This window comes from Saccopteryx leptura, unplaced genomic scaffold (genome assembly GCF_036850995.1).
Source record: "Saccopteryx leptura isolate mSacLep1 unplaced genomic scaffold, mSacLep1_pri_phased_curated manual_scaffold_21, whole genome shotgun sequence".
Classification (NCBI taxonomy): domain Eukaryota; kingdom Metazoa; phylum Chordata; class Mammalia; order Chiroptera; family Emballonuridae; genus Saccopteryx; species Saccopteryx leptura.
In genome coordinates, this window is record NW_027095703.1 from 1,817,726 (window position 1) to 1,832,560 (window position 14,835).

At 37.9% G+C, this 14,835-nt stretch overlaps 1 long non-coding RNA gene and 1 pseudogene across 1 annotated transcript in view; one reads left to right on the top strand and one right to left on the bottom strand.

Annotated features, from left to right (window-relative positions):
* Positions 1–8,562, bottom strand: part of LOC136386926 (A-kinase anchor protein 17A-like) — a 61,549-nt pseudogene extending 52,987 nt beyond the window's left edge.
* The window catches only part of LOC136386916 (uncharacterized), a 478,497-nt gene that overhangs the window by 320,721 nt on the left and 142,941 nt on the right, over positions 1–14,835 (top strand). The gene's annotated exons all lie outside the window — the stretch shown is intronic.

The following is a 14,835-nucleotide window of genomic DNA, read 5'->3' on the forward strand; positions in this document are numbered from 1 at the left end:
CTCCAATCAAAAGACATAGGGTAGCTGTGTGAATAATAAAACAGGACCCATACATATGTGTCTACAGGAAACCCACCTCAGAAAATAGATACACATAGACTGAAAGTGAAAGGATGGAAAAAGTATTTCACACAAATGGAAATGAAAGAGAAGCTGGGGTAGCAATAATTATATCTGACAAAATAGACTTTAAAACAAAGGTAATATAGTAAGAAATAAAGAAGGTCACAACATAATGCTAAAGGGTTATGATAAAGCAATCAAAAAGGAGGATATAACCATTATAAATATTTATGCACCTAATATAGAAGCACCTAAATATATAAAGCAGATTTTGATGGCCATAATGTATGAGATCAATAGCAATACTATAATAGTAGGAGATTTTAATACCCCCTGACATCAGTGAATAGATAGTCTAGACAGAAAATTAATAACAAAACTGTGGCCTTAAATGACACCCTAGATCTACTGGATTTAATAGATATCTTCAGAACCTTTCACCCCAAAGCAGCAGAATATACATTCTTTTAAAGTGCTAATGGTGCATTCTCTAGGATACCATATTTTAGGAGACAAAACATGACTGAATAAAGTTAAGAAGATGAATTTATATCAAGTATTTTCTCTGATCAAATGACATGAAACTAGAAATCAACTCTAATACAAAGACTGAGAAACATTCAAACACTTGGAGGCTAAATAGCATGTTATTAAATGGGTTAACAACCAGATCAAGAAAGAAATAAAAAATTTTCTTGAAATCAATATAAATGAACATACAACAATGCAAAATTAATGGGACACAGCAAAAGCAGTTCTGAGAGCAAAGTTTATAGCATTATAGGCATACTTAAGAGGCAAGAATAAGCAACTTAGCCCTGCATCTAAAAGAACTAGAAAAAGAACAACAAATTAAGCCCAGACAAAGTAGATAGAAGGAAATAATAAAAGTCAGAGGGGAAGTAAATGACATAGAGACTAGAAAACTATACAGAAGATCAATGAAAACAAGAGCAGGTTCCTTTAAAAGGTAACCAAGATTGATAAACCTTTAACCAGACTCATCAAGAAAAAAAGAGAACTCAAATAAAATTAGAAATGAAAGTGAAGAAGTAACAACTGATGCCGTAGAAATACAAAGGATTGTAAAAAGCTACTATAAAGATGTGTATGCCAAAATATTGGACAACGTAAGCAAAATGAATAAATTCCTAGAAACATATAAACTTCCAAAATTCAATCTGGAAAAATTACAAAATCTAAACAAACCAGTTACAACAAATAAAATTGAAAAAGTTATCAAAAAACTCCCAGCAAAAAAAATTTCTTGGACCAGATGGTTTTACAGGTAATTTTTAAATATTCAAAGAAGAACTAACACCTATTTTTTTCTCAACCTGTTTCAAAATAGTCAAGAGGAGGAAAGATTTCCAAGCTCCTTTAATGAGGCAAGCATAATTCTCATTCAAAAACCAGGTCAAGACACTATAAAGAAAAAAAAACAAACAAAAAAGTACAAGCCACTATCCCTGATGAACTTAGATGCTAAAATTCTCAACAAAATATTAGAAAACCAGATCCAACAATACATTAAAAAAAATCATACATCATGATCAAGTGTGATTTATTCTGGGGAGGCAAGTCTGCTATAATATTCACAAATCTATTAATGTGATTCATCACATAAGCAAAAGGATGGATAAATATCACATGATAATATCAATAGATGAAGAAAAGGCATTTGATAAATTCTAGCACCCATTTATGGTCAAAACTTTCAGCAATGTGGGAATACAAGGAACATTCCTCAACATGATAAAGGCCATCCATGACAAACCGATGGCCAATATTATACTCAAAGGGCAAAAATTAAAAGCAATCCGTTAAGATCACCACTCTAATTGAACATAGATCTGGAAGTCCTAGCCACAGCAATGAGAAAAGAAGAAGAAATAAAACGAATCCAGGTTGGAAAATAAGAAGTAAAATTATCATTATTTGCTGATGACATGATACTGTACATAGAAAACCCTAAAATTTCAGTAAAAAAACTACTAGACCTGATAAGCGAAATTTGCAAGGTGGCAGAATATAAAATTAATGTTTAGAAACTAGTGGCATTTTTATACACCAACAATTAACTGTCTGAAAAAGAAATTAAGGAAAAAATCTTCTTCAATATTGCAACAACAAAAAAAAATACAATACCTCTAAGTAAAAGTAACCAAGGAGGTAAAAGACCTGTACTTGGAAAATTACAAAACATAGATAAAAGAAATCAAGAAAGATACAAACAAGTGGAAGCATATACCATGTGTCTAGATAGGAAGAATACATATCATTAAAATGTCTATATTACCTAAAGCAATGTATAAATTCAATGCAATTTCTATTAAAATACCAGTGGCTTACTTCAAAAATATAGAACAAATATTCCAAAAATTTATATGGAACCCACAAAGAACACTAATATTCTCAGCAATCTCAAAATTGAAGAATAAAATGGAAGGTATCACACCTATATATATCAAGTTATACTACAAGACACGTGTACTTAAAAGAGCTTGGTACTGGCATAAGAACAGACATACAGATCAATGGAACAAAACAGAGAGCTCAGAAATTAACCCACACCTTTATGGTCAATTGATATTTGAAAAAGAGCCAAGAGGATAAGTGGAGTAAAGATATCTCTTTAATAAATGGTGTTGGAAAGAACTTGTCAGGTACATGTATAAAAATAAAACTTGACCACCCACTAACACCATTCACAAAAATAAACTCAAAGAGGATAAAACACTTAAATGCAAGTTGTGAAACCATAAACATCTCGGAAGAAAACATGGGCAGTAACCTCTCCAAAACCTCTTGAAGCAATATTTTTGCTAATTTATCTCCACGGGCAAGTGAGATAAAGGACAGGATGAACAAATGGCACTATATCAACCTGAAAAGCTTTTGCACTGCCAAAGACACCATTAACCAAATAAAAAGAAAACTGACACAATGGGAGAATATATTTGGCAACACATCTGATAAGGGAATAATAACAAAAATTTATAAAGAACTTCTAAAACTCAACATAAGGAAGGTAAGAAATACAATTAAAAATGGGCAAAAATACTGAACAGACACTTCTCCAAAGAGGACATACAGATGACCAATAGGCATATGAAAAAATGTAAAACATCACTAATCATCAGGGAAATGCAACTTAAAACCACAATGAGATATCACCTCACACCTGTCAGAATGGCGCTCATCAACAAATAACATAGAATAAGTGCTGGCGAGGGTGTGAAGAAAGGGGAACCCTCTTGCACTGCTGGTGGGAATGCAGACTCATGCAGCCCCTGTGGAAAATAGTATGGCATTACCTCAAAAAAATAAAAAATGGAACTGCCTTCTCACCTACCTGTCCCACTTTCAGGAATATATCCTAAGAACACCAAATCACTAATTTAAAAGATGTTATGCACCCCCCTGTTTATTGCAGCAGTGTTTATAGTGGTCAAGATCTTGAAATAGCCCGTGTCCGTCGATGGATGAGTGGAGTCAAAAGCTGTGGTGTATATACACAATGGAATACTACATAGCTATGAAAAAGAAGAAAACCTTACCTTTTGCGATGGCATGGATGGACCTGGAGACACTTATGCTAAGTGAAATAAGCCAGGCAGAGAAACCAAATGTTATGATCTCAATTATATGTGGAATCTAAGTAACAAAATGAACTGAAGAACAAAATAGAGGCAGTGTTGGGTTTACCAGAAAAAGAGGGACAGCTGTCAGAGGAAAGGGGAATGAGGGAATGGGATCAGAGAAGGTGAAGGATTAGTGAAATTACATATACATAACACATAGATACATATAGCAGGACAGCAGGTCCCAGAGGGAAAAGGGGCAGGAATTGGGGGAAGGGGGCCAAAGGGGTATAGATAGAAACATGGGGGTGGGAGAGGGTATGGTATTCAGTAGGAAGCTTGAGTTTATGTTAACACAATAAATTAATTTAATTAAAAAAAATTTTTAGAAAGAATGTCCAATAACTTTGTAGTGTGTACTGTTCTTTCTTTCAAAATTTGAGAACTCACTTTCAAACTTATGTGACTGTATTTTGTTTAAGCCATTGTGTTAAAAGTTTTATTTCCTTCATTTGCCATTCCTTTTAATTTTGTAGTTGATAAAAATCAGTGTTGTGTTTTGAATTGTGGGACTACTTTAGGGAATGTACTAAATATTCTACAGAAGAATTTGTCATCCAGATCTATAGGAAATGCAAGAACAGATGAACCTGACCTAGGTCTATTTTTGCAAGTAACCTGTCTCACAGGGTCATCACAGTACACATCCTTTTGCCTCGACCTGCGTGCTAACCATCTTGGGGAACTGGAAGAAAGCATGGCAGTTCCCTGGTGATGTCTCCTCAAGTCCTTTCTAACCTTTCATTCAATTCCATGGTTCAGCTGTGAGATTTGGAGCTGGGCGTGTGCACCCACACGCTCACCAAGCACAAGGTGCTCATCTACAGCTTAGCTTTTTCCTGGAGGGAAGTAACTGGACAACAGTTCCTTTGACAAGTGCTAGCAAGTCTGGAACACCCAGATAATCACCCCACATTTTTTTTGAACATCAACCCCTGTGGGTATCTCTGACAGAAAATGACAGAATTATTTTTCATTTTTTTCAGGGCGAGAGAGAGAGAGAGAGAGAGAGAGAATGAAAAGCATCAACTCACAGTTGCTTCACTCTAGTTGTGCATTGATTGCTTCTCATATGTGCATAGATGGGGGCAGGAGCGACCCTGGGGTTTTGAACCAGGGACCTCAATGGCCCAGGCTGACACTCTATCTGCTGCACCACCACCAGTCAGGCTAGAGAATTCCTACTCTCAAGAGTGAAATCTGTGGGAAGCAGGAAAGTAGAGAGTCCTTTACTGGAGAGCCAGGTCTCAGGTGTCTGGCTGATGGAAGAGAGAAGTAGTTGGAGCCATTGCAGGTGGCCAGCGAACTGTTTTGTGGGTCTTGGGATGGAGTCAAGGCCTCTGCTCTGTCCGTTCAATTCAGTCCACTTTCAGCATTCTCTGTGGCTGGGATGACATTGGCCTGCATTTGTGTTGATCCCATGCCCCTTGTGGAAAAGCTTGGTATTGCATGAGCCAGGTTAACTGCCAAGGTCCACTGAGACCTCAGATTTCTCAGGGTCTTGACTGTATTCTGTCTGCTACCACTACACTCTGAATGTCTGATTCTGCGAATGATCTGCAGACTAACAGCATGGACAGGCAAAGCTCCAGGGTTCTGCAGTCAGGCGGTGCGCTCCCCCTTCTGTTTACCTGTGACTCATTGCCCTACCCGGGCAGGTCCCGGTTATCTGCCGCCATCTGGGAAACTCGTTGTGCCGCAGCCTCTTTTGGGGTTTGTTACATGGGCACACATATTCTCCCATTTGGTAGTTATTCTTGAGCCCCTTCTCCTGTTAAGTCGACTGCTAGCTGAATTGGTGCTAAGACCTGAGCCGCAAGGCCCTCATGCAGACCTGTGTCTGCTGGGTTCTGCACCTCGGGCCATTCACCGCAGGAGTGACTCGAAGAAAATGTGGACCGGTCTGAGCTAGCGAAGGAGATGGCCACCCAGGGAGAATGATAGAGGGGCTGAGTTCATGTCCTGGAAAGGGCGGTTGTGGTAGGAAGGGATGGGTCTGAGTGGGTAAAAGGCAGCAAGAGCACCCCAGGCAGCACGGAAGGAAAAGTGTGGTCATTTCTATTGGAGGTCGCACAACATATCTACATTGTGTCCTCTAATTCTGGTGTTTGGTATTGTGCACACAGGCCTCCTCATGAATATAAAGGAGACAGTGCCTCAGCTACTGGCTCCCAGGATTGCAAAGTATTAGCAGCAGCTTGCATGTTTAAAGAGAAAGAATTTGTCTAATGCTTTTCTATTTCATGGCCGTACAGAGGTGAGAAGACTGTTGCTATGCAGAGCGGAAAGGATGCAATAAAATAACGACTGGAAAGTTAGAGCAAAGACTGGAATATTGCAGAACGATATGTGTCTGTTTCAGATAAATCCACCCAACAAAACAAAGAAAATGCACAGGGAGGTCCCAGTGAATCAATCTAAGTGACAGTAACGTAGGATTTTGTTTCTTTGTTTTGTTCTATAGCCTCTTCCTACATTTTTCTGTAGATTGAAAACATTGGAAGAAAAGGGTGTCAGGTGGCAAGGATGCTTGCCAATTGCCCAGAGAGGATGGAACCAGAGATCTGACTCAGGGCCTTTCTGGTCCACATCTTTCCTAAGTGGATTCTCTACAGACGCCTGCTATCTGGTGGTTAGGCCAGTTGGGCAGTGATCTAAAAAACTTCAACAACATGTCTGTTCCCCAGGCACTTGACCCTGGCACCCTACCCACCAAAAATGGTGTCACAGCCTCGTGAATTCAGGAGCCTGTTTGTAGACCGTAACCAGTGTTCCTGAAACCTTTGGTAATTTACTGAAAAGTAGAGGCCACCACAACACAAGCAGACATGGGACAAGCTGCAAATTTGGGGGTTTCCATGTGCAGAGAAAGGCAACTCCTAGCATGTGAGTGGCAGAACTAGCCCCCAACTTCATCTAATCATGTCAGCTTGAGTCAAAGGGAAATAGACTTCACATCTCTGAGCCTCAGATCTCTTCTATTAGTGTTGAGGTTTGTGACAGCATTCCTTCATGAAGAAGTTACCGGGAAGATTTCAAACATAGGAAACATCTAACTGTGTCCTTCATGGAGCAGGCACACAATTCAGTACGTAACCACAGAAATGGTGTTCATGTTCGTGATGCTCAGTGCATTCTTATCCAGAATGACTATTGCGGGGTAAGGACTACAAAGTTGGAAGTGGAAGGCAGCGCTCTTTGTTACTAGTCTGCACTCAGAGCAGCCCTGCATGGGCCTTGTGGATTCTGGGTCGCCTCTGGGTCAGATTGTTTTCACTTTTTCAGAAACTGCAGAAAACACAGAGAGGACTCCAGCTATCTGTACAATATGGACACCGCGGTCCAGCCTGCAACTTTCCTACATCCCTAAATGCTCTAGTACTAGAGAAAGGGCTGGCCATCTGACAGCTTGCTGGTTTTACTACATGTCATTGGCATTCCATTAACACTGGAGTATTTCCATGAAACACCCAATACTTTTTCCTACTGGCATCATTTCCTCCAACTCCTCAGGTTTGCTTAACTTCTAGTTTCCACTGCCTGGAATCGCTGTCTCTGTGCAAACAGAACCGAGATGCTGGGTTTCAAGGGAGAATGATGGATACCCAGCATTTTAGGGAGGTGACTTCCAAAAGTTATAACTTCATCAACCCCATAAAAGGAACAATTGCTCAAACACTCCTTTTAGGACACTGTTTCAGTCAGCACTATGTTAACACACAGGAAAGGCACATGGTCTGCACTACACAGCTGATATGACCTCTCTCTTAGACACCTCTGCTCAGTCATCTCTTAAAACAATCACACAACCACTCACCATGGACTTGCCATGCTCTAGTCAGAAGCAGTCCTTTCCAGTGCTTAAGTGTGTGGAGGTTCAGGCTACCAACCACCACATGACCTGCTATTGCTGCAAAATTCGGGCAATGTGCTTTGCTGTTGGTGGTTTCATTGGAGGCATTCCATGCTTTGGCTGTCAGAAGTAATCCAGAATGGACATGAGAAGGATATCAGCTATATTTGTGGACTCAAAAAGAGAAGGACTTACTTGGGCCAAATGACACCTTCTGACAGAAATAAAGCAAAGCAAAAGAAAGCAGAAAACAAATGAACAAACAGACAGACATGAATAAGCCAAGTGGCTCCTGCTAGACACAGGGCCTAGAGGAGGCTAACAGGGAAGCACAAGTTCACAACAGAAAGTGCGTTGTCCGAGGCCTGAGTGTCATGGGAGCAGTGTGAGCAGGGAGGCTTTGGTTGTCAAAACAGAGTGTTGGCATTAGAAGCACATACAAATAGACAGCAGTTACAGAATGGGAGCCCATGGCTGTCCCAGCAGTTCAAGGCTGTGTGAAACCTGCAGGGTCACAGTGGAATGTGAACACCAGAAGGAACACTGGCCTAAGTGGTGTATGGGCCGAGAGTCACGGGGATTCTTCCTGCTTGGGGACAGCAGAAGTCATACGGAGCGAGTCGAGTGTAAGAAGACAGGGGCCTACAGTTTTAAAGTCCAGTCAGGATTGTGAGAGTCCTTATGGGGTCTCTCAAAAGGTGAGCGGTGAAAAACTTTGGGGATCCCATCGGCTTGTGGACATGGGAAACCTGAGAATCCCTGTGCAGGGTGGGTATACTGCCTGGTCAGAGCGGAAGGAGGGCAGAGCTTACATTAAGGGATCACGGGGCAGAAGGGCAGGGGCGATCTTTTAGTTTACACTGGATGGTGGAAAGTAAAATCACTGGGTGTTACGGTAAAGTGTGGGTTGTGGCAGACCGAGAGATCTCTGTGTAGTGTGAAGTATGTGATGTTGGGGCTGGGCAGCGGTCCTGGAGCACTGGCAGACACGATGGATGACATGCCGCGAGGAAGCCTTGGGTATGTGCGTGCGCTTCCTGCAGTGATGGCCCGGAAAAAAAAAACAATGGAATGTGTACAATGCAGTCATCGAGGCCTCCCTCCTCTGCAGCAGTGCCAGGTGGGGTGATCACTGTGGTATGTAGGCAGCAGTGGTCACCAAAGTTCAAGTGGCATGCTTCATTATTCCGTGTAGTGGAATGCAAAAGTAAGAGAGCACTTAATTTGTTTGCACTTCTGTTCAAAGAGAGAAGCCAACACTTCCATTCTCCTTGCACACACAGTGCTTTATGTTTAACTCTGCAGTTCAGTCACACATGAAGTACAATAGTACTTTTGTAAAACCTTTTTCTTTAAAGATATTCTAAACAGACAAAGTTCATTGACACAGTGCTCTGCTCATTTTATTACATTAAAAGTAGGCTAGAGGATGTCACCTTAAATAATTCCCCTTCTTCATCTGACTTCAAAATTCATGAAGAAACACTTCAGATAACACCTAGTGACAACAGTAAATCTTATCCATTTATTAAGAACAATAGAAATAACAGGAATGAAACATTTGAATTTTCTTTTTCCAAAGAAAATTCGGTAGAGAACTCCATCTTATGTTCCATGTCTGTTTCAAAACACTGTTTCAGATGGGCTTTTTCCACCACCCCCACTAATGAAGCCCTGTTACTTGAACAACTCCATGGTTCAAGAGAGGCTGGGTCCACCCCTTGCATAGATGGTGACAACCCTCGGTCTCGTCAGCCACCAAGCTCATGACCACTTAACAGGTATCCTGTAGGCAGCTCTGCTAGTTTCCACGAAAGCCATCATAGCCATCCTGTGTTCTCCTGCGATAATCAACGCAATGACTGATTCCATGGTAAATCTTAAGGGGACCTTGTGCTGGCGATGTTCTCCGTGAGCTTTCTGTAAATTTAGTGACCAAAGGACACAACATGAACCACATCACAAAGCTAATACATTTCATGAAATCATTATACCATTATCACCTTAGAGTACATCTCAAGGAAGAGCACACTAGTTTGAAAAAACACACTTCTTGTGACTATGCTGACAAGACGTCAGTTATGCTGAGGCCCTCTATTTTTTTCTTGGTGAGTCTGGTTAAATGTTCATCAATCTTGTTTGCCTTTTCAAAGAACCAGCTCCTAGTTTCATTGATCCTCTGTATTGTTTCTTTAGCCTCTATCCTATTTATTTCTGCTCTGATCTTTATTATTTCCTTCCTTTTCCTAGCTCTGGGCTTTACTTGCTGTTCTTTTTCTAGTTCTTTTTGATGTAGGGTCAAGTTGTTTATTTGAGCTTTTTCTATCTTCTTGAGGTATGCCTGTAATGCTATAAACTTCCCTCTCAGGACTGCTTTTGCTGTGTCCCATAAATTTTAAGTTGATGTATGTTCATTATCATTTGTTTCTAGGAATTTTTAATTTTTTTCTTTGATCTCATTGTTAACCCATTCGTTATTTAATAACGTGTTATTTAGTTTCCAAGTGTTTGAGTATTTTTCAGTTTTTCTGTTGTGCTTGATTTCTAGTTTAATGCCATTATGATCAGATAAAGTACTCGATATGAATTCAATCTTCTTAAATTTGTTAAGACTGCTTTTGTGCCCTAACCTGTGTAACATTTTAGAGAATGTACCATGAGCACTTGAAAATAATGTATATTCTCCTGTTTTAGAGTGAAAGGTTCTGAAGATATCTATTAAATCAAGTTGATCTAATATATCCTTTAAATCTGCTGTTTCTTTGTTAATTTTCTATCTTGAGGATCTATCTAATAATGTTAATGGGGTATTGAAATCCCTTACTATTATAGTATTGCTATTGATCTCACCCTTTAAATTCATCAAAGTCTGCTTTATATATTTAGATACTCCTATATTAGTAGCGTAGATATTTATAACGGTTATATCTTCCTTTGGATTGCTCTCTTTATCATTATCTTCTTTATCTCTAACTTTAGTCTTTGTTTTAAAGTCCATCTTGTCTGATATAAGTATTGCTACCCCAGCTTTTTTTCATTTCCATTTGTGTGAAATATTTTCTTACATCCTTTTGTTTTTATTCTATGTGCATCTTCTGATTTAAGGTGTGTCTCTTGTAGACAGCATATGTATGGGTCCTGTTTTCTTATCCACGCAGCTACCCTATGTCTTTTGATTGGATCATTTAATCCATTTACATTTAAGGGTATTATTGATATGTAATTGTTTATTGCCATTTTATTCTTTAAAACTGTATTCCTCTTTTGCTATATTCTTTTTCTCCTTTGATCTGTTTACAACAGGTCCCTTAGCATTTCTTGCAGCCTTGGTTTGGTTGTAGTAAATTCCTTGAGTGTTTTTTTGTTTGTTTGTTTGTAAGGCTTTTTATTTCTTCTTCAATTTTAAATGATAGCCTTGCTGGATAAAGTAGTCTTGGTTTTAGGCTCTTGTTCTGCATTACTTTGAATATTTCTTGCCATTCCTTTCTGGCCTCAAGTGTTTCTTTTGAGAAGTCAGAAGTCATCCTTATGGGGACTCCTTTGTAGGTGATAGTCTTTTTCTCTCTAGCAGCTTTTAATATTTTCTCTTTATCACTTAGCTTTGGTATTTTAATTACGATGTGTCTTGGTGTTGGTTTCTTTGGGTTTCACCTTAATGGAGTTCTCTGTGCTTCCTGAACATGTGAGATATTTTCCTGCCTTAATTGAGGAAAGTTTTCAGCTACGATATGCTTGAACAAAATTTCTATCCCTTGTTCTTTCTCTTCTTCTTCAGGAACCCCTATGATGCAAATGTTATTTCTTTTCATGTTGTCACAGAGCTCTCTAAGAGTTTTCTCAGACTTTTTGAGTCTCTTTTCTTTTTTCTGCTTTGCTTCTGTGCCTTTACTTATTGTGTCCTCTAACTCACTGATTCAATTCTAAGCTTCATCCATCCTGCTTTAGTTCATTCCATTGTGTTCTTTATTTCAGATATTGTATTTGTCATTTCTGACTGATTCTTTTTTATTATTTCAATGTCCTTTTTTATATTTGCTATCTCTTTATATTAGTGTTTGAAGATCTCTATTGTGGGTATAGCCAGACTTATTTCTGTTTTTTTTTTAATGTATTGTGTTTTTTTATTTTATTCCTGTTGTCTCAATGCCCCCATGCCTATTTTAGGCTGGGAACTGCTCCTAATTTCAAATAAAAGCAATGATTATTAGGATGTAGACTCTAGCTGCAGAGTGTAGAGTGTGACCACAAATCCAGTGCCTTGTGGACTTTTCCTGAATATATGTGATTCCTGTTCTTTAGAACATTTCTCACAATGAAGTAAAATTGAGTTACAACTGCAAATAATATAAAAGAGTAATGGTGTCAACATAGATTTAATAAAATTATGTTAACATGTTAATAACATTTAAGACTGTAAGAGTTTTATTTTAAATTTTGTTATATTGCTTAGAACTTTGTTTTTTTAATAATCAAGTAGGCTTTGGTCATTTTTTAGTTTAGGATGCTTGTTACAGTATTTGTTAACATTAGGTATTTTAATTTTGTTTATTGTATTTTTTTTAGTCTGCCTAAACTCAGAACATAAAAATTAGAAATTCAAATGAGTAGAAAGATACTACCCAAAACCAGTGGGGTTTGGGGGACTCATTTCCAAAGGTTGATTCAAAACCAATTAAAAAATATTTTGCAAATAAAAAAAGGATAATTAGAGAAGCTGAACTTAGAATCTATTTACTTTGTATCCAAGTGAATACTAAACAAAATAAGAAAATTATAAAAAGAAACAGAAAGAGAAGTATATTTTCTCAGGTAAACATTTTGAAATACACTTTAATAAAATAATTGACAATTGTTAGGAAATTGCTATATAGAATTATTTCCAGTTTTAGCTTGGCTATTCTACTGTTGGGCCTGCATTTGAGTCTACAGTCTCAAAGCTTGTAAGAAAGAAACCCAATATTAATTAGAAGCTAATTTGAAGATACATTGTGCCCACAGGCATGAAAAGCTTCAGGGCAAGTAAAATAACTAAATCAAATCATAAAGAAAATGTAACCATCCCTTACTTAAGTACTTGTAGAATTTACAAGTTACACAGAAAACTGTTCAAAAGACTGTCTGAGAGGAGCTTCCAACACTAACAGGAGATTCAGTACCTCACCCAAGAACTGACTATTACATGGACGGGTCCAAATAACATAATCCTAAAAACTCCCTCTGCTGCAAAGGTAGAAGGTATGCCCTCCTGGGTCCACCATAGCCAGTTGAAGCCTGCAGTCTCCACAGAGGCACCCTAGTGGACAGCAGAGACTGATCCCACCAACACTTATAAATTAACCCTGAGAAGGATAGCATGCCCTACTCTAACAACAAACCGAAAGCTGATTGTTCTACATTCGGTGAATGTATAAAGAAACTTCCTAAGGGCTCCTTTTTATTCCGACTTTAGAAAAAAGGAAAACTAGGGTAAAAAGAAAGCCAACTTACTTGTCACTAAGGCTTAAAAGTTTTAAAATTAAGAGTTCTAACTAAAAGTAAAATTGTTATAAAAGACAGTTTATGTAAGTTGTAAAAGATTTGTGCAGTTTATAGAGAAGCAATTAGTAAAATTTGTTTTTTAGTGAACTGTATTGCTATTAATTCTGTCTGTTAAGTGTCTGTTACACGTTGTAAGTTAATAAAACTATATAACAGCCTCATGCTCTTTAATACATTAAGTCAAGAATTTGACTTGAAAAATAAAACCAGTGAGGATTGTTGTAAGGTACCAAAAAAGTGCAAAATTAATATTGATATTTTAAGAGAAAAATCAAGCTTTTCTGTCCCATTTTTCCTTTAGGGAGGAAAAATATATAGAATTTTTTTCTTGCAAGAACAATGGGTCATTTTGTTTTAAATCTAAAAGTAAGGGTAACTGAGAAAATTTTCTTTCAATAGGAGACATAATTTACATACCACCTTTCATTGATTGTAGTTTCTCCCTCTTTTTGGAATTTTGAGAGTAAAATACCTCAAGATTACTGAAAAAGATGAACCCTAAAAGATTTGTAAACATCTTTGATTGTGTTACATTGAAAGTCTTAATATCTCTGTGTATCCTCTAAATAAATGTAAGCTTGAGCCATGATGTGATGCTCTCACCGCTCGTATTCAATCAAGGGTATATAAAAAGCACTGAAATATTTTGGGGGCTAGCACGTAATCTGGGTCTGCTGCCTTGTGTCAGCCATATGTGACTAGCATATTTAGTAAATCTCCTCCTGTAATAAAACTCTTTAAAATTTATCTGGACTTGCTGTCTCTACATAAACCCAATGGAAAGAGGTATGGTGTCTTTCAAAATCTTGGGTATGGTACTGTATAACAGGGAATAAAAAGAGTAGCCAGGCTGCAGCTGGCTGCATGAGAAGCAGTGGCGAATAGAAAAAAATAGAGGACCGGCTGCCCTCATAACAGTTTCAGGCACCTAGCCCTCTTCCTTGGGCAAGGGTAGTCCCAGGCACCCTGACTGACTTTCTTATATTGTCTAACAAAGAAACCTTTTTCTTGGCTAAGGGGCTGTGCCACTGCTTAGTAAGGCAAAAGATAACAACCAGTAAGCGAAAAGCATATTTTTTTCATTTTAAACTTTATTACCCATAGCTATTACATTTTCCATTCATTTTTAAAGGCTACATTCCAAAAAACTTAATATTTTCTTTTTTTTTTTTTTTTTGCTCTCTTTTTTTTGTTTCTTCTCTTCTCTTTTACTTTTTTTTCTCAATAAAATCTCAACCACAAAACAGATTATTTTATTTTTGATTCAAATTATTTCTTTATGGCATTTTATGTGTTTACTTCTTATTTTTAAATATTTTTTATTAATTTTAATGGGGTGACATCAATAAATCAGGTTATATATGTTCAAAAAAAAACATGTATATATTATCTTGTCACTGAATTATGTTGCATACCCATCACCCAAAGTCAGATTATACTCCATTACCTTCTATCTAGTTTTCTCTGTGCCTCTCCCTCTCCTCCTTCTGCTCTTTTTCTCTCTCTTCTCCAGCACCTCCCTCTGGTAACCTCTCCAACTCTTGTCCATGTCTCTTTGTCTCATTTTTATATCCCATCCATATATGGAATCATATAGTTTTTAGTTTTTTCTGATTTACTTATTTCACCCAGTATAATGTTATCAAGATCCAACAGTTTGTTTTAAATGATCCAATGTCTTTATATCTAAAGGCTGAGTAGTATTCCATAGTGTATATGTGTCAAATCGTTTTTTAT